The 24,617-nt window shown below is 38.3% G+C and overlaps 1 protein-coding gene across 1 annotated transcript in view; it reads right to left on the bottom strand.

Annotated features, from left to right (window-relative positions):
* RELN (reelin) overlaps positions 1-24,617 on the bottom strand; it is a 532,864-nt gene that overhangs the window by 306,030 nt on the left and 202,217 nt on the right.

The raw sequence follows: 24,617 nt of genomic DNA, 5'->3' as shown, positions 1-24,617 counted from the left end.
ATGAGCAGTGGAGGGGCAGAGAGAGAGGTAGACACAATCCACAGCAGGCTCCAGGCTCTGAGCTGTCAGCACAGAGCCTGACATGGGTCTCGAACTCACAAGCAGTGAGATCATAACCTGAGCTAAAGTCAGTTGCTCAAATGACGGAGCCACCCAGGTGCCCCAAGATTTTACATTTTTTAGAAGTATTTTTTAAAGGGCTATTCAGAGGTTCTGTAATAAAATACATCTTATAATAATAAGATACACCATAATAAAATACATCTTTTCTCCCTACTGGGTCTAATTCATCATTTGAAGTAGATGTGCATCTTTTCCCGCGTCTAATCAGAGCCGTGCACATATATTGGTGAAAAAAATAACATCCCTGTAGCAGATGTGTTATTCAGTGGCTATAATAGGAACTGTCTTATTAAAGGAAGAATTATTTATGCTTTATATTTGAAGTATTTTTCCTTAAAAAGTACTTCTCTGGCACAAAATGTATTGTTTGAACAAACTTAAAACAGAAAATCATGTCTCTTCAAGGAAATTGATTTTAGAAAATAAGCCATACAAAAATCTTTTTTGTAACTGAAAAAATATTAACATTAAATCTCAACTTTCATTCTACCAAAATCACCTTAGGACAAAAAATAATTTGATTCAGCCATCATTTACTGAAGATGGATTATGTACAAGGCACTGCAAAGTCTGCAGAGGGCAAAGTTTGGCCTCTGTATTTCCCCTCCATTTGTGTACCTCTCAGTCAACATCTTGTCCTTTGTGGGGCCCACGGGACCTCATGGCTCCCAACATTCCCCACTCTGGTCTCTACATGGATGTACCTTCCTTCTCCATGCTGCAGACCTTTCTGATTTTTATTCCCTGTTGAACTGTTACTATCCCCTAGTGTCAGCTCCTAGGACCCAACTCTCCACAAGTAATCTGACAAACCAAGCCACGCTGAAGTGTTAATGGGTGATGCTGCTCCAAGCTAACACATTTCAGCAGTGAAACAGAAAAATATTACACATACACAATGGCATAATAGTGAGAGCTTTGAATGGTGGGAAGGAGACAAAATTGGAAAGAAAAATTATTGGGTTGCCTTCATTTCACACTGTATGTGACGTTTATAATCAGCCTTTGTTGTCACATATTAATCATTATCAAAATTGGGGCATCTGGGTGACTCAGTCGGTTAAGCGTCGACTTTGGCTCAGGTCACAATCTCACAGTTTGTGAGTTCGAGCCCCACGTCTGGCTCTGTGCTGACAGCTCAGAGCCTGGGCACTACTTCGGATTCTGTGTCTCCCTCGCTCTCCAGCCTTCCCTTCCCACCTCAATGCCCCCCACCCCGTCTCTCTCTCTAAAATAAACATTAAAAAAATTAATCATTATCAAAATTACTAATAAACAGAGGTTACCACACAATATATTCACATGTGTTTATAGGTTTTCCTTTGCCATTAGCAAACTGAAAATGAAGAGGGCTAAATATAGTGCTAATCCAAGCCACAAACATGGCCTATGGACTCACTAATCAATTGCAGGTTTTATGCCCAGAGGGGACAATGGAAACTTGATTTATCTAAATACATTTCATTGTCAAATCTCAATCAAGTCAAGAGCTTCTGAGTTCACACTCACTTCTAATAGCAACACAGCAATCACAAATGGAAAACTTTAATTGAAATTTGCTTTGGAAAGAACATATTTTATGACATCATTAACCACCAAGAAAAGTCTTACAACATACAGTGTTCAAGTGTTCACTTTAGTTGTCTTCTGATAGTGAGTATACAACATCCCTATTGTAGTATTTCTCATTGATCCACAAACTTAGTTATCATTGTGCCAGTCTATGTTCCCATAAACACAATGAGGCCAAAGTACCCAGAAAAAAATCAGGTCACAGAGGTTTTGCCTTCTCCCTAGATATCAGAGATACTGAAATACCCTGGTCACTGCACAGCACCTTATGAATAGTCCATACCACATTCCCAATACTCAGTTTCCTCAGATTTAGTATTTGTTGTTTTCATGCATGCTTTTACTTCTGCTACTTTGGTCTGATGAGTACATTTCTGAGGGACTAGGGAATAATTGAAACTGAAGGCACTTTTATCATTTGGTCAAAATTTCTTTAGCAGTGGTACTTACTCTTTAAACAAATATATGAAATCTCAACATGTTCCTATATTCCTAGCTTTTGAAGTCACTGGGTTCCCTCGCCTCATCCAGCATGATCCTCGTCACCCATTCCCCAAAACCTCCTGGTACACTTCTCAGGAACTCTTAGGGTTTTACAGTGGCAGAATTTGAAAACCACTGAACTAATCTAGCTCCTTACGGTGCATGGGTCAGGGCACTAAGGCCCAGTAAGAACATGTTGAGGGTCACACAGCCTATTAATGGCAGATAGGACCTGATCCAAGGTTCCATTCTTTCCAAGTCTTCAAAATGTGCTCCAGAGTAGTGCCTAGGGGTCTCCACGGGAGTCTGAGGGAGAGGCAGCAGGGGGTGCTCCAGGCACCACCACTTCAACCAGAGCATCTGGGCTTTATAAGTTCTAATAATTTAATGTTGTTTGAAGGAAGGGCTCAGCAATTAGAAACTGGCTTGAGAAGCACCCCATGTGCCCAATGTCATTATCTGAAATTCTCTGCTTGTGAAAAGTCGAACTAGTAATAATAACGTGACTGCTAAGTGTATGTATGTGTATATATATATATATATATACACACATATATATATATATATGTGTGTATATATATATATATGTGTGTGTGTGTGTGTGTGTATACATAGGCTCTCATAAATTAACTCCATTAATCCTGACCACAACTCTATAAGGTAGATATGATTATTCCCATTTTCCTGGGACACAGAATTATTGTGTGATTTGCTGAATGTCACACAACTAGTGGTAAAGCCAGGATTTAAATTCAACCAGTCTAAGTGTAGGGGCCTTGCTTTTTTTCTCTTTTTTTCTTTTGTTTTGTTTATTTTTGAGAGAGAGAATGAGAGAGAGAGTGAGCAGGGGAGGGGCAGAGGGGGGGGGGGACACAGGATCTGAAGCAGGCTCTGCACTCACAGCAGTGAACCTGATATGGAGCTTGAACTCACAAACCGTGAGATCATGACCTGAGCCAAAGTCTCATGCTCAACCAAATGAGCCACCTAGGTGCCCTAGAGTCCTTGCTTTTAACCATTACATTACATTGTCATTGATCTGGTTCAAAGATCTGAAGGTAGTTTTCACTCTTTTTTCAGAGGGAAAGCCTACTTTCTGGGCCTGATCTTTAAATTCATGTGCCCTATGGCTTGTGTCTCTTCTAACCCTTCAGTCCATAGCTAAACCCTTTTATTTAACCTCCTTTTGGACAAACTTCTTTTCTGTTTCTAGTTGGAAACTTAGCCACTTGGCCAGCAACTCCATGGGGGTTGTCTTTAAAAATAGCAAATCCTGCCATTTGCAAAAACGTGGATGGAACTGGAGGGTATTATGCCAAGCAAAGTAAGTCAGAGACAGATATCACATGATTTCACTCATATGTGGAATTTGAGAAACTTGACAGATGATCATAGGGAAAGGGAAGGAAAAACAAGATAAAAACACAGAGAGGGAGGCAGACCATAAAAGACTCTCAAATACCGAGAACAAACTGAGGGTTAATAGGGATGGGGAAAATGGGTGATGGGCATTAAGGAGGGCACTTGGGATGAGCACTGGGTGTTGTACATAAGTGATGAATCACTCCTGAAGCCAAGACTACACTGTATGTTAACTAACTTGAGAATAAGAAAGAAAGAAAGAAAGAAAGAAAGAAAGGAAAAGAAGAGAGAGAGAAGAAAGAAATAACGAGAGAGAAGATAAGAAAGAAAGACAGAAGAATAAGAAAGAAGAAAGAAAGAAAGAAAGAAAGAAAGAAAGAAAGAAAGAAAGAAAGATCTCAGGGAGCCTAGGTGGCTTAGTCAGTTGAGTGTCCAACTCTTAATTTTGGCTCAGGTCATGATCTCACGGTTCGTGAGTTCAAACCCTATGTTGGGTTCTGTGCTGACAGTGCAAAGCCTACTTGCAATTCTCTCTCTCCCCCTCTCTCTGCCCTTCTGCTTGTGCATGCACTGCTCTCTCTCTCTCTCTCTCTCTCTCAAAATAAATAAATAAATATACATTTTAAAAACATTTAAATAGCATTTCTCTCTCTCTTATTTTAATCCCAGTATAGTTAACATACAGTGTTATATTGGTTTCAGGTGTAAAAAATAGCATTTCTCTTGATCACCTCTCCTACAGTACTTTGTGAGTCCCTTGGCTTCTAATCAGCTCACCATCACCACAGTCCCCTTTCAACTCTGAGTCGTATTTCCTCCAACAGGAATTTCCTTCCACGACCCCTCATGTCTGTCTTGATCTCTACCAAAGACAAGGGCACAGGATGCCAACCTCATCTATGCCACTGCCCAAACCCTGGAGGGATACACAGGACACAAACACATGGTGAAGGTAATTATCATGTGTGTCACTTTTATATATATATATATATATATATATATTTATATAATTTATATATAACATAATTTATATATAATATATAACTTATAGATTATAGATTATATATATTTATATATAAGTTATGTATATTTATATATATTATATAATATATATAATATATTTATATATTTATTAAATATATATTTATATAATTTATATATAACATATAATTTATATATAATATATAATTTATATATTATAATATATTATATATATGTATATATAATATATATATATAGGCTCTTAAACCCCTTAGATAACATTTTAATATAAAGGTGCCCAACCCTATGGTAGGTATATGGTTAGTCACTGTAAGGGCCTACATATTCCCATTGTATCTTAGGGAGAAGAAAGACCAGAACCCAGGTGACCAGCAAGAAAATAGTTCCATTGCTTTATACCATGAGATGTTTGCTCTACACTCCCAGGATGTGGCCAAAGTCAATAATGGCAAGCTCACTTTGAATATATTTAGAAGTATGAAATAATTTATGGTGGTTTACCTATAGAATTGTAGCACTTATTCAAATCTATGGATATATATATATATTTACATAAAGATAAATAGACATAAGTATAAAATACATCTAAATATATATTAACATAAACGTATACATTTAAAATTAAAATATATTTACATATATTACATATATTCAAAAATTGCTAAAAGCAGAGTTGAAAGACTCAAAAATTGCCCTCCAATTTTTAATCCACATTATATTTTTCTTATAAAAATAAACAGCTATGATAGATGGTGACAGGCCTTATTCATTCTCAGAATTATTTTAGCATAATTTACAGTGTTCTTTTAGGGGCACATCTATCAAATTTGTGGTGCTAATAACTATGTTGGCACTACTTTCACTTAATTCTCCCTAAGTAGCAGTAATTTTTCAGAAGAGGTCAAAAAATCCTCATTGTTCACTGTTCTGAGGAGCAGACCAAATTTATTAAATAAGTTTCTAGTAAGTACTTACCATCTTCTTAGGAGATGCAGATATTTCTAGAGCAAGTTTGCCAACAAGAATCCCTATTAAGTAAGTAATTTTAAAATTCCTTTGGGCTGTTACAGTCTATAATTTGAAAGCTCTATAGATTCTACCAAATGAAGAAAGTTCATTATGATCACCATATTCAGAGCCTGAAATAGCCATTGTTATGAATTTAAAAAAACATTCCAGAATCTGATTTTAACTGAACTCCTAGAGCAGCTGCCTGCCCCAGCCATTTAAGAATTAGTGTATATCCAGCTGAGGCACGATGTTGAAGCTCAGTGTCTGGAATCGGAAAGACCTGAATTATTTTTGTATTTTACTTTAAAAAGAGAGGAGACGTGGGGCGCCTGGGTGGCGCAGTCGGTTAAGCATCTGACTTTAGCCAGGTCACGATCTCGCGGTCCGTGGGTTCGAGCCCCGCATCAGGCTCGGGGCTGATGGCTCGGAGCCTGGAGCCTGTGTCCGATTCTGTGTCTCCCTCTCTCTCTGCCCCTCCCCCGTTCATGCTCTGTCTCTCTCTGTCCCAAAAATAAATAAATGTTGAAAAAAAAATTAAAAAAAAGAAAAAAAGAGAGGAGACGTGTGTGGGGAGAGGGGTGGAGGAAGAGAGAGAGCATCCCAAGCAGGTTCCATGCTCACTGCGGAGCCAGACGCAGGGCTTGATCCCATGACCTTGGGCCCACAACTGGAGCCAAAATCAAGAGTTGGACAATCAACTGACTGAGCCACTCAGGCGCCCCAAGAAGACCATCATCTAAAAAGTAGTGAGCTGCGGGGCGCCTGGGTGGCTCAGTCGGTCGGTTAAGCGTCCAACTTCAGCTCAGGTCATGATCTCACAGTTCATGGGTTCGAGCCCCATGTCGGGCTCTGTGCTGACAGCTCAGAGCCTGGAGCCTGTTTCAGATTCTGTGTCTCCCTCTCTCTCTGCCCCTCCCCTGTTCATGCTCTCTGTCTCAAAAATAAATAAACGTTAAAAAAGAAAGTAGTGAGCTGCTACTTTATGAGCTATCTGAATTTGTACAATTTCTTTGATCACTCTAGGCTTCAGATTTCCAACATGAAGACAGGGTTAATAACAACAATTATTAGTTGAAGATCTTAATAATATTCACTCTTCAGGTATAGTCTCTCTACCTAAATAAATTTCAAGCTTCTGGAATAGTAGGAATAGTTAATTAAAAGGAAATTATGCCCCATTATGCACAGGTCAAAATGACTTCAACATTTGAGGGAATCAAAATTATACTTTTCAGTTCACAATTCACTTCCAATGTGCAACATTGCGATCCAGTTTCCAAAAAAGGAACAGAATGGGGTTGTAATATAGTTGTTACAATGCCTACCCAGGCATATTGTTTCTTTATTTCATGAATCATTTTGCTTACAAATTACTTAAAGAATCATTTTTAAAGGTAGGGCAATGTGCTTGACTTCCAGTAGCAGGTTACTTTTCCCACAATTCTCTCCTGTTTTACTGAGGTCTGGTATGTTACTGTGTCCTATCCATTCACAGTTGGAAGGTCATTCATTCATCAGTGATCTGACATTAACCGCCCACCAGGAAATGTTACTAAATATGTGGGACATGGGAAAGGAGAGAGGTGGTCTGAATTTGGTAAATTTGATATTCAAAGGAATCAGTTCACTTGCAAAGATTCTTGTCCCCTTTTCATGAGCCAATTACTGCTAATTAGGTTGTGGACACAGCTTGACCCTTATTAAAACAAACAAAAAACAACCAAATTCTTTAAAACATATAAAAGGAGTAATGAATAATTTCAGGGAGAAATTTTTTTATATTAAACTCTCAAGCTGTGCCAGGACCATTGCAAAATGGTAAAAGTTTGTGTACATTTTAACAATGCTTTTGCTTTTCAAAGTTTTACTGTTCTCATTTTAAAATTATATCTTTTATTCCTAAACCATACCATTCTTCCCTCTGTCAAATGTATAAATATTTCCTCAAACACGTTTCAGCATTAATGTTCACTACCCAGCAATCACAAAGTCTATGTGTTCTTAAAGACCACCAAATACACGGCTGAATCCTATTTTCTGATCAAGGTAGAATTTTCATTAGTAAGACAAAGAACATATATAAATAATATCATTCAAATAGGGCCAATAAATCATCGGTTAATAGTAACTCAGCAAAGCTAACTACTAAAATTGACATATAGAGTTTTGTGGGGTTTAATTTTTTTGAGTGTTTATTTTTGAGAGAGAGAGAGAGCGCGCGCGCGCGCGCGCGCGCGCGTGGGGGAGGGGCAGCAAGAGAGGGAGACACAGAATCCGAAGCAGGCTCCAGGCTCCGAGCTGTCAGCACAGAGCCAGACACGGGGCTCGAACTCACAAACTGTGAGATCATGACCTGAGCCGAAGTCGGACACTTAACTGACTGAGCCACCCAGGTGCCCCAACATATAGAGTTTTAATCAAAACAAAACTAAGTCTGTGACTTTGGGAGGTAACTTAACCTGTCCGGTTAATTTCCTGATTTGCTTTAAAAAAAAAAAAAAAGCTCCTTGAAGCTCTACAGCCCTATGACCCCATGATTCCGAGTTAAGTGAGCACACATGAGCATGTACACACACGGACAAAGACATGGTGGATGCAGTCTGCACCGACAGGAGTGCTTCCCAGAGCAGTGCAGTGCATAGTAGCAGAGGTGCACTACAGCAGGCTTGCGCCAGCTCACAAGAACTTCTTTTCTAAATAGTTACATTTTTTTTTCATTTTATTTTATAATTTAATACATGTGTGTATATATAAATGGATTCTGCATGTAGGCAATATACAACTCTAGGACAGCTATATTCCCTAATGCATGTAGAATACAAACTTTATCCCAATCATTTAAATAAAAAAAAAATGAATCCTAGATTTACTTCCTCTTTTACTGGCAAATTTTGTCAATTTTATTTATTTACTCTCAAATTTACCCTTCTTCTCCATCTTCACAGCCACTGTTTTAATTCAGGATTTGATAATTTGTCATCTGATAAATTGCAACCCTCTCTTAATTGGAAGCCCCCTCCAGATTGACCCCCATGCCAATCCAACTTTCACACTGTGCCAATTTTCTTGCTAAAATTGCTTGATATCCTTCTGTGGCTCTCTATGACTTAAAGGATCTGTCAAATTCCTTAGAATGGTCTAAAAGATTCTTCAGGATCTGGTCCATGCCTCATCTCCCACTATACCTTGTAACTGAGCCATAGAATGCTTTTCACAAGTTCCAGAAGGCATGACTTCTCTCACAGGCCAGGAATTTTCATATTCTATCCCCTGTGCATGGAAGTCTCTTGCCAAAACTCTTATTCATCCTCTAAATGTATTCAAGAATCTCTTGCCCTTATAAAGGCTCCTTGGATATCCCAGATAGTGTTAGACACCTTCTCCAAGGAAAACACAGCTTATTTCCATACCTCTCACCTAGGAACTTCCTAACATATGATGACTCATTTGGCACCCCAGGCCTCTCTTCAGGCAGACATTCCTACTATAAATTCAAATAACATGGTAAGTAACAAACTCATATTCATGACTGCCTAATAACCTTAACCAACACAAAACCAAGGTTGATGCCTTCCAAATTCACCAAGACTAAACCCCTGCAATCTGTAGTGAAAAGATTAACACCCTGGGCAGTTAATTAGATTAAAGAAGAATTGATTGCCTGAGTGTATAAGATGCTGTGAATCCATATATCTCTGAACCTGGCAAGAATTTTGTCAAAGGCATTGTCTGACTTTGGAATTTTAACAACAAGCTCAGTTGAGACATTAAATAAGGACCTTTTAGTGCAAACAAATGATGTTTTTTATCTCTTTAAGGACAGAAGTAGTTAGCCTATAATTAGATCTCTGGGATGAAACTACAAGCATTGATATAGAAGCATGAAATATTTTTCCAAATAATCTAGCAGAAATCATTGAAAGGAAAGTTTATTGTTTATAACAGGAGGTTAATCTCCATTAAAAAACAAGCAAGGCATCACTGAAAAAGATGCCATGAATGATCTTTCTTATTCAATTCAAAGACTTTTGGAAGCATTTGGCATATTAAATCAGCAATAGGAATTTTCCAAAAGATAATTCCAACTTTGAATGTGATTTGAAAGTCCCTGGGAGAAAAAGAAAAAAGGAAAGGAAAGCAAGTGAAAATAAAAAACAAAAAGAAAAATGAAAAAAAGTTGGAGCTTACAATAAGAAAAAAAGCCATTTTCTATACAATTATCATTAGATTCAGCATATGCAGAAAAACTTCTCCCAAAAGGGTATTTTTTTTAATGTTTATTTATTTTGAGAGAGACAGGGAGAGCAGGGAAGGGGCAGAGAGAGAGGGAGGCACAGAATCTGAAGCAGGCTACAGGCTCTGAGCTGTCAGCACAGAGCCGGATGCAGCGATTGAACCCACAAACAGTGAGTCCATGACCTGAGCCAAAGTCAGAGGCTTAACTGACTGAGCCACCCAGGTGCCCCCCAAAATGGTGTTTATAATAGAGATTTTACACTCTTTGTGTTTACACATAGTAGTTTTAAAGGTATACATTTGAGGGGCGCCTGAGTGGCTCCGTCGGTTAAGTGTCTGACTTTTTAAATGTTTATTTATTTTTGAGACAGAGAGAAAGCATGAGTGGGTGAGAGGCAGAGAGAGAGGGAGACACAGAATCCTTAGCAAGTTCCAGGCTCTGAGCTGTCAGCACAGAGTCCAACATGAGGCTTGAACCCACCAACTGTGAGATCATGACCTGAGCCAAAGTTGGATACTTAACTGACTGAGCCACTCAGGCACCCCAAGCACCTGACTCTTGATTTCAGATCAGGTCACTATCTCACGGTTCTTAAAGTTAGAGCCCCACGTTGGGCTCTGTGCTGACAGTGAGGAGTCTGCTTGGGATTCTCTCTGTCCCTCTCGCTCTGCCCCTCTCTTAGTAGTGTGCATTTTCGCTCTTTTTCAAAATAAATAAATAATCATTAATAAATAAATAAAGGTATGCATTTGTGTTCTATTTCTATAATCAATTTTTATATTTTTAGTGTGTGAAAGAGATTTCAGGAATGGAAACCCAACGAATAACTTATGAATTTGACTTGAAGTAGTTTGACTTGAGACAAGGCCTAAAACCATAACTCCACTTAGTCCTCTTTTCTGAACTAGGTAATTTTTTCACAACAATTTTATGTTTGTGATCTCTGGGAGTGTCTTACTATACACATCAAAAAAAAATTCACCAGCTTCCCAGAAGAGATGTGGGTTATGATGTGTGATCACTATTGCCTGCATATGTGGAAATTTGGCAATGCATAGATGGTCTACATTCATCTGGCCATACAGCTGAAGGTGAAGCCAGGGGCTAGAAAACATGATCCAGACACACAGCAATGGTGGCACCAAGGACTAGAGGCTGCTGCTGAAGGTCTGGCACATGCTGCAAGACAGTGAGACCAAGATCAACATCATCCACATGCAGCTCCACCAGGCACCGTAGACAGGTGCGCTAGAAAGCCAGGCAGCCACAGACAAGGCCTGAGGGGGTCTAGACCTGGGGGCCACAGAGCTGCACATTGAGGAGGTATGGCATCACTTGCAAGCAGAGTGTGCGGTGGCTGAGGGCACCAAGGATCACTGGAGACGTCCTGTGAACTCCACCCAATTCCACCAAATGTAGCGGGAACTCTGATGCTCACAGTGTTTTCAATAATTGCTATGTGATACCACATTCCAATAATGAATAATCATTTTAGTGAAAAAGCACTGATAGTTACAGGATACATAACACTAAAGAGAGGCAAACATTTATCCCTGGCAGAGTTTTATCTTTCTTTGCTTTGTAAATCAACAACAAAGTGGGTCTAGAGAGAGAAGCCACCTCCAAGCAGATAAAACCATGCTCTGTTTTGTCAGCATGCAAAAGCATTGCTCTTATTAGCTATTAAAAGCAGCAGAAATGCCAAACTTCTCAAGAGTGATCACAGAATATTAGAGTAATGGAAGGCTGAGTGGACTGATTCACGTATCAAGAAGGATTATACCCAGGTGTCAAACATCTGTCAAAAGCTCCCAACTCACATGCTACACTTCTAAAACTGAACGGAGGAGTGTTGTGTATCAAGATAAAGGACTTTTTATTGTCTAACTTCTAAATGGCTTCAAGTGAGCTTTATCAGCAATTTTCCTGGTTCAGAAAACCACAAGTAATAGATCCTTGATTATAAACAACAAAAAACATGTACAATTTTTGTTATTAAAAAGATCATGTTCGGGATAGAAGGAACATACTTAAAGATCATAAAAGCCATTTATGAAAAGCCCACAGCTAACATCATCCTCAACGGGGAAAAACTGAGAGCTTTTTCCCTGAGATCAGGAACACGACAGGGATGCCCACTCTCACCGCTGTTGTTTAACATAGTGCTGGAAGTTCTAGCATCAGCAATCAGACAACAAAAGGAAATCAAAGGCATCCAAATTGGCAAAGATGAAGTCAAGCTTTCGCTTTTTGCAGATGACATGATATTATACATGGAAAATCCGATAGACTCCACCAAAAGTCTGCTAGAACTGATACATGAATTCAGCAAAGTCGCAGGATACAAAATCAATGTACAGAAATCAGTTGCATTCTTACACACTAACAACGAAGCAACAGAAAGACAAATAAAGAAACTGATCCCATTCACAATTGCACCAAGAAGCATAAAATACCTAGGAATAAATCTAACCAAAGATGTAAAGGATCTGTATGCTGAAAACTATAGAAAGCTTATGAAGGTAATTGAAGAAGATTTAAAGAAATGGAAAGACATTCCCTGCTCATGGATTGGAAAAATAAATATTGTCAAAATGTCAATACTACCCAAAGCTATCTACACATTCAATGCAATCCCAATCAAAATTGCACCAGCATTCTTCTCGAAACTAGAACAAGCAATCCTAAAATTCATATGGAACCACAAAAGGCCCCGAATAGCCAAAGGAATTTTGAAGAAGAAGACCAAAGCAGGAGGCATCTCAATCCCAGACTTTAGCCTCTACCACAAAGCTGTCATCATCAAGACAGCATGGTATTGGCACAAAAACAGACACACAGACCAATGGAATAGAATAGAAACCCCAGAACTAGACCCACAAACGTATGGCCAACTCATCTTTGACAAAGCAGGAAAGAACATCCAATGGAAAAAAGACTGCCTCTTTAACAAATGGTGCTGGGAGAACTGGACAGCAACATGCAGAAGGTTGAAACTAGACCACTTTCTCACACCATTTACAAAAATAAACTCAAAATGGATAAAGGACCTAAATGTGAGACAGGAAACCATCAAAACCTTAGAGGAGAAAGCAGGAAAAGACCTCTCTGACCTCAGCCGTAGCAATCTCTTACTCGACACATCCCCAAAGGCAAGGGAATTAAAAGCAAAAGTGAATTACTGGGACCTTATGAAGATAAAAAGCTTCTGCACAGCAAAGGAAACAACCAACAAAACTAAAAGGCAACCAACGGAATGGGAAAAGATATTTGCAAATGACATATCGGACAAAGGGCTAGTATCTAAAATCTATAAAGAGCTCACCAAACTCCACACCCGAAAAACAAATAACCCAGTGAAGAAATGGGCAGAAAACATGAATAGACACTTCTCTAAAGAAGACATCCAGATGGCCAACAGGCACATGAAAGATGTTCAGCGTCGCTCCTTATCAGGGAAATACAAATCAAAACCACACTCAGATATCACCTCACGCCAGTCAGAGTGGCCAAAATGAACAAATCAGGAGACTATAGATGCTGGAGAGGATGTGGAGAAACGGGAACCCTCTTGCACTGTTGGTGGGAATGCAAATTGGTGCAGCCGCTCTGGAAAGCAGTGTGGAGGTTCCTCAGAAAATTAAAAATAGACCTACCCTATGACCCAGCAATAGCACTGCTAGGAATTTATCCAAGGGATACAGGAGTACTGATGCATAGGGGCACTTGTACCCCAATGTTCATAGCAGCACTCTCAACAATAGCCAAATTATGGAAAGAGCCTAAACGTCCATCAACTGATGAATGATAAAGAAATTGTGGTTTATATACACAATGGAATACTACGTGGCAATGAGAAAAATGAAATATGGCCTTTTGTAGCAACGTGGATGGAACTGGAGAGTGTGATGCTAAGTGAAATAAGCCATACAGAGAAAGACAGATACCATATGGTTTCACTCTTATGTGGATCCTGAGAAACTTAACAGGAACCCATGGGGGAGGGGAAGGAAAAAAAAAAAAAAGAGGTTAGAGTGGGAGAGAGCCAAAGCATAAGAGACTGTTAAAAACTGAGAACAAACTGAGGGTTGATGGGGGGTGGGAGGGAGGGGAGGGTGGGTGATGGGTATTGAGGAGGGCACCTTTTGGGATGAGCACTGGGTGTTGTATGGAAACCAATTTGTCAATAAATTTCATATATATATTAAAAAAAAAAAAGATCATGTTCTCTCTGCCTCTAGTAGATACTTCAATGAGCCCTGAAGGATTGTGAATCTGATGAAATGCTGAGCTATTAGCCTGCTTTAGGTGTTCACATTTCTTAGTCTGGCCCTGTTGACACAGGATAGGTGCTCAGCACATTTTTTTTTAAGTTAATTTGAACTGCTTCTTCTATACTAGGCTATATGTACCTCAGACATAGGGATTTCAATCTATCTCTTTTTTTTTTTCCAACGTTTATTTATTTTTGGGACAGAGAGAGACAGAGCATGAACGGGGGAGGGGCAGAGAGAGAGGGAGACACAGAATCGGAAACAGGCTCCAGGCTCCGAGCCATCAGCCCAGAGCCTGACGCAGGGCTCGAACTCACGGACCGCGAGATCGTGACCTGGCTGAAGTTGGACGCTTAACCGACTGCGCCACCCAGGCGCCCCAATCTATCTCTTTTTATATATTGGTACTTAGTACTTGACATAAATGGCCTTACAGTAAATGTGGAATACATGAATGATCTGTCTGTGTTATGCTTACTATACAAAGTTAAGTGAATTTAAAACTAACTGGTAAATTATTGCATAAGAAACACTTTGAAAAAGATGATGAGGTGATAATAATAAATGGTCAAGATAAACATTAGCATAGGAAAGATTTATCTCAGAAATCAAATCAGTTAACAGCAAGAACAATAAAAGTAAATAAGCTAAAGCATTTGCTTGACTATTGCAACATGTTCTCACTATTTAACATTTTCCAGAGTATTCTTAAACCACTTGTATCCCAGAAATGCCTTCCAAAACCTCAAGATGAAAATAGTTTTCATACTACCTTCTTATTTATTTTTACAATATTTTTTAATGTTTATTTATTTATTTAGAGAGAGAGAAAGAGCAAGCAGGGGAGGGGCAAAGAGAGAGGGAATGGGAGAATTACAAGCAGGCTCTGCACCATCAGCACAGAGCCTGACATGGGGCTCAAATTCACGAACAACGAGATCACGACCTGAGCCGATATCAAGAGTCAGGCACTTAACTGACTGAGCCACCCAGGCACCCGCTCATACTACCTTTTTAAATCACTAAAGTTCATCAAAGAAATGTATTTGAGCAGCTCTCCTGTTTTAAACACTTTTTAACTAAGTAAGCTTTGTGTTAGTTTGCCTCAGAGGCATCCTTAGGCAAAACAAGGACAAAACTGGTGAAATAGTTTATCAATTCCAAAGAAGACCTCAGTAAAAAAATATTTTCCCACTGGATAGTGAATTAAAGTGTCTGCATATTTGTGAAAACACTAATGCAAAGTATTTAGGTGTCATTTCTGAATGGACCAATAGAGAGAGTACAAGTTTCAGATACAAAAGAATGGGGGTTACACTCTACTTCTGGCACTCATTCTCTCCATAACTTAGGCCATATCACTTAACTTCCATATGTCTCATTTTATTAATCTATAAAATAACTTGACCAGATTAGGTAACTTCTAAGGCTCCAACAGTAAATATGGAATCAGAATGAACATTTTGGGTTTGTACCACAACTCAGTGGTTTACACTGACCTTAGAAGAGTATTTATTTTTTAGAGAGGACTTTAAAATTTTCAATATCTATTTCAAGGATGTTCTGAAAATCAAAAGAGTTCATCCCCATAAAAAGACTGGGGAAAATGGGAAGAATTATAATGATGATGTTCTGACTGGTCATTTCAGAAAATACAGGCACAAAATTGAAAGGGAATTGAAAAAAATCCTTTCACTCTCACCACTTTTATTCAACACAGTACTTGAAGTCCTAGCCACAACAATCACACAAGAAAATGAAATAAGAGGCATACATATTGGTAAAGAAGAAGTTAAACTATCACTATTTGCAGACAACATTATACTATCCATAGAAAATTCTAAAGACACCATAAAAAAACTACTAGAAAGTAATAAACAAATTCAGTAAAGTGTCCAGGTATAAAATTAATACCCAGAAACTGATAGTGTTTCTATATAGTAACAATGAAGTCATAGAAAGAAATTTTTTAAAAGCACTATTTACAATTGCACCAAAAGGAATAAAATACCTAGGAACAAACTTAATCAAAGAGGTGAAAGACCTATATTTGAAAACCACAAAACACTGATGAAAGAAACTGAAGATGACACAAATAATGGAAAGATATTCCACGCTCATTAATTGGAAGAATCAATATTGTCAAATGTCCATATTACCCGAAGCAATCTACAGATTCAATGCAATCTCTATCAAAATACCAACAGCATACTTCAAAAAACTAGATCAAATTATACTAAAATTTGTATGGAACCATAAAAGACCCCAAACAGCCAAAGCAATCTTGAAAAACAAAACTGAAGGTATCACAATCTCAGATTTCAATAAAATCTGTAACAATCAAAATCAGCTGTAACAATCAAAACAGTTTGGTACTAGCACAAAAATAGACACATAGATCAATGGAATAAAATAGGGACCCGCAAATAAACCCATATGTATATGGTCAATTAATTTATGGCAAAGGAGGCAAGAATACACAATGGGGAAAAGACAATCTTTTCAATAAATGGTGTTGGGAAAACTGGACAGCTACATACAAAATAATGAATATGAACTACTTTCTAACACCATACACAAAAATAAACTCAAAATGGATCAAAGACCTAAATGTGAGCCCTGAAACCATAAAAATCCTAGGAGAGAACACAGACATTGGCCATGGCAATATTTTTCTAGATATATCTCCTAAGGCAAGGGGAACAAAAGCGAAAATAAACTATTGGGACATATCAAAATAAAAAGCTTTAGCACAGCAATGGAAACCATAATTAAACAAAAACCCAACCTACCTGGGAGAAGATATTTGCTAATGATATATCCAATGTGGGATTAATATCCAAATACATATAAAGAACTGCTACAATGCCAAACAAACAATCTGATTAAAAAATGGGCAGAGGGGAACCTGGGTGGCTCAGTCAGTTAAGCTCAGGTCATGATCTCATAGCTTGTGAGTTCGAGCCCCGTGTCAGGCTCTGTGCTGACAGCTCAGAGCCTGGAGCCTGCTTCGGATTCTGTGTCTCCCTCTCTCTCTGCCCCGTTCCCACTAACACTCTGTCTCTTTCTCTCAAAAATAAATAAACGTTGAAAAAAAATGGGCAGAGGATCCAAATAGATACTTTTGCAAAGACAGACAGATGGCCAACAGATACATGAAAAGATGCTCAACATCATTCATCATAAGGCAAATGCAAATCAGAACCACAATGAGAGTACACCTCATACTTGTTATAATGGCTAAAATCAAGAAGACAAGAAGCAAGTGTTGGTGACAATGTGGAGAAAAAGGAACCCGTGTGCACTATTGGTGGGAATGCAAATTGGTACCGCCACTGTGGAAAACAGTTTGGAGGTTCCTCAAAAAATTAAAAACAGAAATACCATGCAATCCACTAATTCCACTATTGGTATTTGCCCAGGGAAAATGAAAACACTAACTCAAAAGGATACATGCACCCTTATGTTTATGGCAGCATTAGTTACAATGGCCATTATTCCACTATTTACATGGAACCAACTAAATGTCCATCAATAGACAAATAGATAAGGAAAATGTAGTGTATGTATGCAATGGAATATGACACAGCCATAAAGAATGAGACTGTGCCATTTGCAACAGCATGGATGGACCTAGAAGGTATTACATTAAGTAAAATAAGTCAGACTGAGAAAGATAAATTCTATATGATTCCACTGATAAGTGGAATCTAAAAAAAATGAATAGCAGTGGAGGGGCAGCCCACCCAGCAAGGCAGAGCCCCTGAGTCTGGCTTGCAAAAGCGGAGGGGCCGGACTGCGTGAATTCTGACAGCCAGCGGCACTTAACATCTGGAATGTTAAAAGTCAACAGCTCTGCTCTCAGAGAGCCAGGAGGGTGAGAGGACACCGGGAGGGAGAGTTGTTGAGCTCCGGAAGACAGAGCTCAGCTCCACAGGGAACAAGGCGCTGGCAAGTGCCATCTCCTTCTCCCATCCCCAGCCCAAATCCCAAAGGGAACCAGTTCCCCTCACTGAACTTGCTTGCACCGCGCAAACACCCAATGCTGTGCTTCTGTGGGTCCATCCCTCTGACGGGTCGGGCTCCCTCCTGGTATTGCAGGGCCTCTCCTGTAGGGGACCGCTGATGGCAAAGGAAGTTAAGCCTGTCCCTCCCGCCCCTGTGCACCTTGCAGATCCACCCTGGCTAATATGCCAGATCCCATCGAAGCATTCTTCTCGAAGCTAGAACAAGCAATCCTAAAATTTGTATGGAACTGCAAAAGACCCCAAATAGCCAAAGTAATTTTGAAGAAGAAGACCAAAGCGGGAGACATCACAATCCCAGACTTTAGCCTCTACTACAAAGCTGCAATCATCAAGACAGCATGGTATTGGCACAAAAACAGACACATAGACCAATGGAATAGAATAGAAACCCCAGAACTAGACCCACAAAAGTATGGCCAACTAATCTTTGACAAAGAAGGAAGAATATCCAATGGAAAAAAGATAGTCTCTTTAACAAATGGTGCTGGGAGAACTGGACAGCAACATGCAGAAGAATGAAACTAGACCACTTTCTTACACCATTCACAAAAACACACTCAAAATGGATGAAGGACCTAAATGTGAGACAGGAAACCATCAAAACCTTAGAGGAGAAAGCAGGAAAAAAACCTCTCTGACCTCAGCCACAGCAATCTCTTACTTGACACATCCCCAAAGGCAAGGGAATTAAAAGTAAAAATGAACTACTGGGACCTTATGAAGATAAAAAGATTCTGTACAGCAAAGGAAACAATCAACAAAACTAAAAGGCAACCAACAGAATGGGAAAAGATATTTGCAAATGACATATCGGACAAAGGGCTAGTATCTAAAATCTATAAAGAGCTCACCAAACTCCACACCCGAAAAACAAATAACCCAGTGAAGAAATGGGCAGAAAACATGAATAGACACTTCTCTAAAGAAGACATCCAGATGGCCAACAGACACATGAAACGATGCTCAACATCGCTCCTCATCAGGGAAATACAAATCAAAACCACACTGAGATATCACCTCATGCCAGTCAGAGTGGCTAAAATGAACAAATCAGGAGACTATAGATGCTGGGGAGGATGTGGAGAAACGGGAACCCTCTTGCACTGTTGGTGGGAATGCAAACTGGTGCAGCTGCTCTGGAAAACAGTGTGGAAGTTCTTCAAAAAATTAAAAATAGACCTACCCTATGATCCAGCAATAGCACTGCTAGGAATTTATCCAAGGGATACAGGAGTACTGATGCATAGGGGCACTTGTACCCCAATGTTTAAATTTTTTTTTTCAACGTTTATTTATTTTTGGGACAGAGAGAGACAGAGCATGAACGGGGGAGGGGCAGAGAGAGAGGGAGACACAGAATCGGAAACAGGCTCCAGGCTCTGAGCCATCAGCCCAGAGCCCGACGCGGGGCTCGAACTCACGGACCGTGAGATCGTGACCTGGCTGAAGTTGGACGCTTAACCAACTGCGCCACCCAGGCGCCCCGTACCCCAATGTTTATAGCAGCATTTTCAACAGTAGCCAAATTATGGAAAGAGCCTAAATGTCCATCAACTGATGAATGGATAAAGAAATTGTGGTTTATATACACAATGGAATACTATGTGGCAATGAGAAAGAATGAAATATGGCCTCTTGTAGCAATGTGGATGGAACTGGAAAGTGTTATGCTAAGTGAAATAAGTCATACAGAGAAAGACAGACACCATATGTTTTTACTCTTATGTGGATCCTGAGAAACTTAACAGAAGACCATGGGGAAGGGGAAGGAAAAAAAAAAAGATTAGAGAGGGAGGGAGCCAAAGCATAAGAGACTCTTAAAAACTGAGAACAAACTGAGGGTTGATGGGGGGTGGGAGGGAGGGGAGGGTGGGTGATGGGTATTGAAGAGGGCACCTTTTGGGATGAGCACTGGGTGTTGTATGTAAACTAATTTGACAATAAATTTCATATTAAAAATAAATAAAAATTAAAAAAATAAATTTAAATAAATTTAAAAAATGAATAAACAAACAAAAAGCAGAAACAGAACTATAAATGGAGAGAACAATGGTTGTCAGCAGGGATTTGGGCAAAATGGATGAGGGAGAGAGGGAGATACAGGCCTCCAGTTATGGAATAAAAAGCAGAACATAGGAATACAGTCAATGATATTGTTATCGTGATATAATGGGAAACATAAGCTATGCTTATGGTGAACATAGCATAATGTAAAAACCTGTCAAATCACTAAGTTGTACCATTGTGTGCCGACTATACTGAAAAAACAAAATCCCAAAGTATATAGGATGAAAAGTCACTCCCTTACCCTCAGGGAAAAAAGGCTATAAATTCTGAAATGTTTTATGACTGTGACAAAGCTAATGAAAGATCTAATAAAATACAGGATATCTAACCTAGTTCATTAGTCATAACAAATTAGGACAATATTGGTATCTTCTTGTAAAAAAATTCTGCTGAAGTACATCCAAGGACTTCACTTTACTTTGGAAAAAACAAATTTTAATTATTTTTTCTGTTCTAGAAATAATGTGTGTATTATGAGAAATTTAAAAAAATATACAAATGTATTCATGTGAAAACAAAATTACTCATATTCATATCCAGGAGAGATAATCACTATTAACATTTTAGTAAACTATATTCTAGACTTTAAATTAATTCATGAATATCAAGTTTTTTAGAAAATTACTTGCCTAAAAAGGTTTCTTTTCCTTTACATTTACTATTTATTAATAGTAAATATTATAAATATTATTTATAAATAGTTCCTATAACATTAAATATTTTTAGAACAAGATTGTTATTGGCTAAATAATGTTCCACCATATAGCCATATTGTAGTTTCTTCAACCATTACAATATTGTTGGAATTTTTTAAGTTTATTTATTTATTTTGAGAGAGAGAGAGTAAGCGCGAGCAGAGGAGAAGGCAGAGAGGGAGAGAGAGAGAATTCCAAGCAGGCTCCTCACTGTCACCACAGAGCCCAATGTGGGTCTTGAACTCACAAACCGTGAGATCATGACCTGAGCCAAAATCAAGAGTCAGAGGCTTAACCAACTGAGCCACCCAGGTGCCTCATTATTGTTGGAATTTTATTTGTTTCTATTTTTTAATATTTTAAATAATGAAGTATATGAATCTCTGACCATGTCTTTTATTTTCCCCCCAATTTTATTGAGATATAACTGACACATAACACTGCACAAATTTAGGGTGTACAATATGTTGATATGAAACATTTATACATTGCAAAATGATCACCATTACAGCATTAGCTAACACCTTCATCCGGTCATATAATTACCATTCTTTTTTATGGTGAAACAATTAAGGTCTACTTTCTTGGAAACATTAAAGTATATGATACAGTATTGTTACCAATAATTACTATGTTGTACATTAGATCCTCAAAACTTATTAATTTTATAACTAGAGGCTTGTTCCCTTTGACCAGTATTTCCTGATTTTTCCTACCTCTCAACCCCTGGTAATTACCATGCTACTCTCTGTTTCTCTGAGTTAGACATTTTTAGCATATCTTGTGTTTTAAGATAGATTTCCAGGACTTGGATAATTAAATTAAGGGCATAAACATGGAGGCCATAGTTCCAAATGGCATATAAGGAAGGGTAGCTTTGTCAACCAATGTCCCAGAGAGCACCCTCCCCAAGATACCCTGGTGGCATTGAGCATCATCAGTGTACAGTTTTCATTCCAAAGGTGTCTTGTTACTTTTAGTTTCCCCCCCACTGATTATTAGTAAGGATATTTTGCATGTTTGTCGGTTACATTTTTCAGCTTTGGGAATTGTCTATTCATGTCCTTGCCCATTTTGCTATGGGTTTTGATGTTTTTCTAACTAATTTACAAGAACTCTTTAAAAATTATTTTTTTACATTTATTCATTTTTTGATAGAGAGGGACAGAGCACAAGCGGAGGAGGGGGAGAGAGAGAGGGGGAGACACAGAATCTGAAACAGGCTCCAGGCTCCGGGCTATCAGCACAGAGCCCAACACGGGGCTCGAACTCAAACCATGAGATCATGAACTGAGCCGAAGTTGGATGCTTAACCGACTGAGCCACCCAGGCACCCCAATTTACAAGAACTCTTTAAATGTGAAGGCTATTAATTCTATACTATATATTACTTTTTAAAATATTTATTTATTTTTGAGAGAGCGGGGAAGGGACAGAGAGAGAGAGAGACAGAGGATCTGAAGCAGTTTCTGTGTTGTCAGCACAGAGCCAACGCAGGGCTCAAACTCATGACCTGGAACCTTGAGATCACAACCTGAGTCAAAACCAAGAGTCAGACGCTTAATCAACTGAGCCACCCAGGCATCCCTATGCTGTATACTTCTTACCAATATTTTGTATGCAGATTATAATTAGTCTTTTTATATTTATGTTTTTTAATAAAAAGAATTTCAAATTTTCATGTAATCAAATCTATCATTCAATTTCCTTCTAATTTTTTCCAGGGTTTTCATGCTTAGAAGCCCTTTCCCCTTCTAAACTCAATTGAATAGATAGATATGTGCATGCATTTTCTCCTGGAAATTTTTTCTGTTCATCTGGAATTTATTTTGGTATATGGGTATTCAGTTGGAATTTAAACTTATTTTTCTCATTTATTAAAACAATTTCTTTGTATATATTATTGAATAACTTTTTAGCAACCTATTTATTATTTATTAAAACAATTTTTTAATGTTTATTTTTGAGAAAGAGAGAGAGACAGAGCGTGAGCAGGGGAGGGGCAGAGAGAGGGGAAGATACAGAATCTGAAGCAGGCTCCAGGCTCTGAGCTGTCAGCACAGAGCCTGATGCAGGGCTCAAACTCACCAGCTGTGAGATCATGACCTGACCTGAAATCAGATGCCTAACCAATGAAGCCACTCAGGTGCTCCTCAACCTATTTATTATAGAATCTTTTCTATATTATATTTTCAATCATTTATTTCATGAACTATCATACATTTCTATTGATGTGAAAGGTTTGAATAAATTTCTACACTAAAAACCATCCACACTAAGCTCAATTATATAAATAGAATAGTCAGGGAATTGGGAATAATGTTTTCTTCACAACTTCTGACTTTAATAGAAATGAACAGTGCTTATATTACCCATAATTAAATCATGCTCAGGAAGTGGAAATGCAGAGTGAAACTTTCAAAATCTGTAGATTATGCTTATTTCTAGTTGTTAAACATCCATTAATTCTGATAATTTCAGGCAATAATTTCTATGGCAGTTTGAGAATACATGTTTGCCAGCTGAGCATTTATATGGGTAAAATGTAATGAATTTTAGGAAAATATAATAAACCTGAGCCTTCTTGTCTAAAAATACTGAGGGAGGGTCTGGAATTAAGACACAAGGTACAATATCGGGGGCTAAAAGCAGGAAAATGGAAAGAACACCCCTGGTATAAGGGCTGGACTGCCACCTAGTTCCTATGTTTTATAAGCATTATCAAGAAATTGAAAACCAACAAGTATAAAGAGAATATGCTAAAAACTTGCAGGCAGAGAAAATATAATCATGTTCAAAATAACAATAAAATTGTGTCATTTTCATGTTCTCAATTACAGCACGGAAAGTCTTCAAAATTTTCAGAGAGTATTACTTTTAATCTGGAATTCTACTTCTGGCGAACCTATCATCAAACATAAGGAATTAGGGGCACCTGGGTGGCCCAGTCAGTTAAGCATCTGACTCTTATCAGCTCAGGTCTTGATCTCAGGGTCATGAGTTCAAGCCTCATATTTGGCTAGAGAGAGAGGGGGAGAGAGAGAGAGAGAGAGAGAGGAGAGGGAGAGGGAGAGCGAGACCCGCATACTTAAAAAAAAAAAAATAAGGAAGCAAATATTGTACTTCTCATGTATAATCACTCGGGAAGCAACTGAAAAAGTGCTCCAAGAAAAGTGACAGAGTAAATTAACAAAGAGAAGAAATAATTAAAGGTGAAAAGTTGTTTGAGAAGGAAAAAAAATCATAGTATATCATTTGGTTCTATAGTGAATAATATTGATATAATCATTGATTGAAACACTGATGACTGATTTTATTTAAGAATGTGATATAATACTTATATTGGGCAGATATGGAGATCAAGTTGTGTGTTGAGGGGCAATGGTATAAAACAAATGTATACCTTCTCCTACCATAATCTGAAGTCACTTGATTTGAGTATATTTAAAAATATGGTTATCAATACCAGAAGCAAGAGCTACAATGATGACAGTGGCTTACTTTGGAAGTGTTTCTGGAAGGAGTGGAGAAGGAAAGCCTTCCTTTTTACTGTAAGCCATTTCTTATTAAATGACATTTAAAACATTTTTGTCAAAGATAAAATTTAATTTAAAAGAAATGAATATAAAAGCAAGCAAAAGGAAGGAAATACTTAAGATTAAAGAAGAAGAAATGAATAAAAGAGTCAATAGAAAAACAATAGAGAAAAAGCAATGAAACCAAAAGTTCGTTCGTTGAAAAAAAATAACAAAATTGACAAATC

The sequence above is a fragment of the Lynx canadensis genome, chromosome A2 (assembly GCF_007474595.2).
Source record: "Lynx canadensis isolate LIC74 chromosome A2, mLynCan4.pri.v2, whole genome shotgun sequence".
Lineage (NCBI taxonomy): Eukaryota > Metazoa > Chordata > Mammalia > Carnivora > Felidae > Lynx > Lynx canadensis.
Note: the sequence above shows the minus strand (reverse complement) of the source record. Positions and strands in the feature narration are given on the sequence as shown.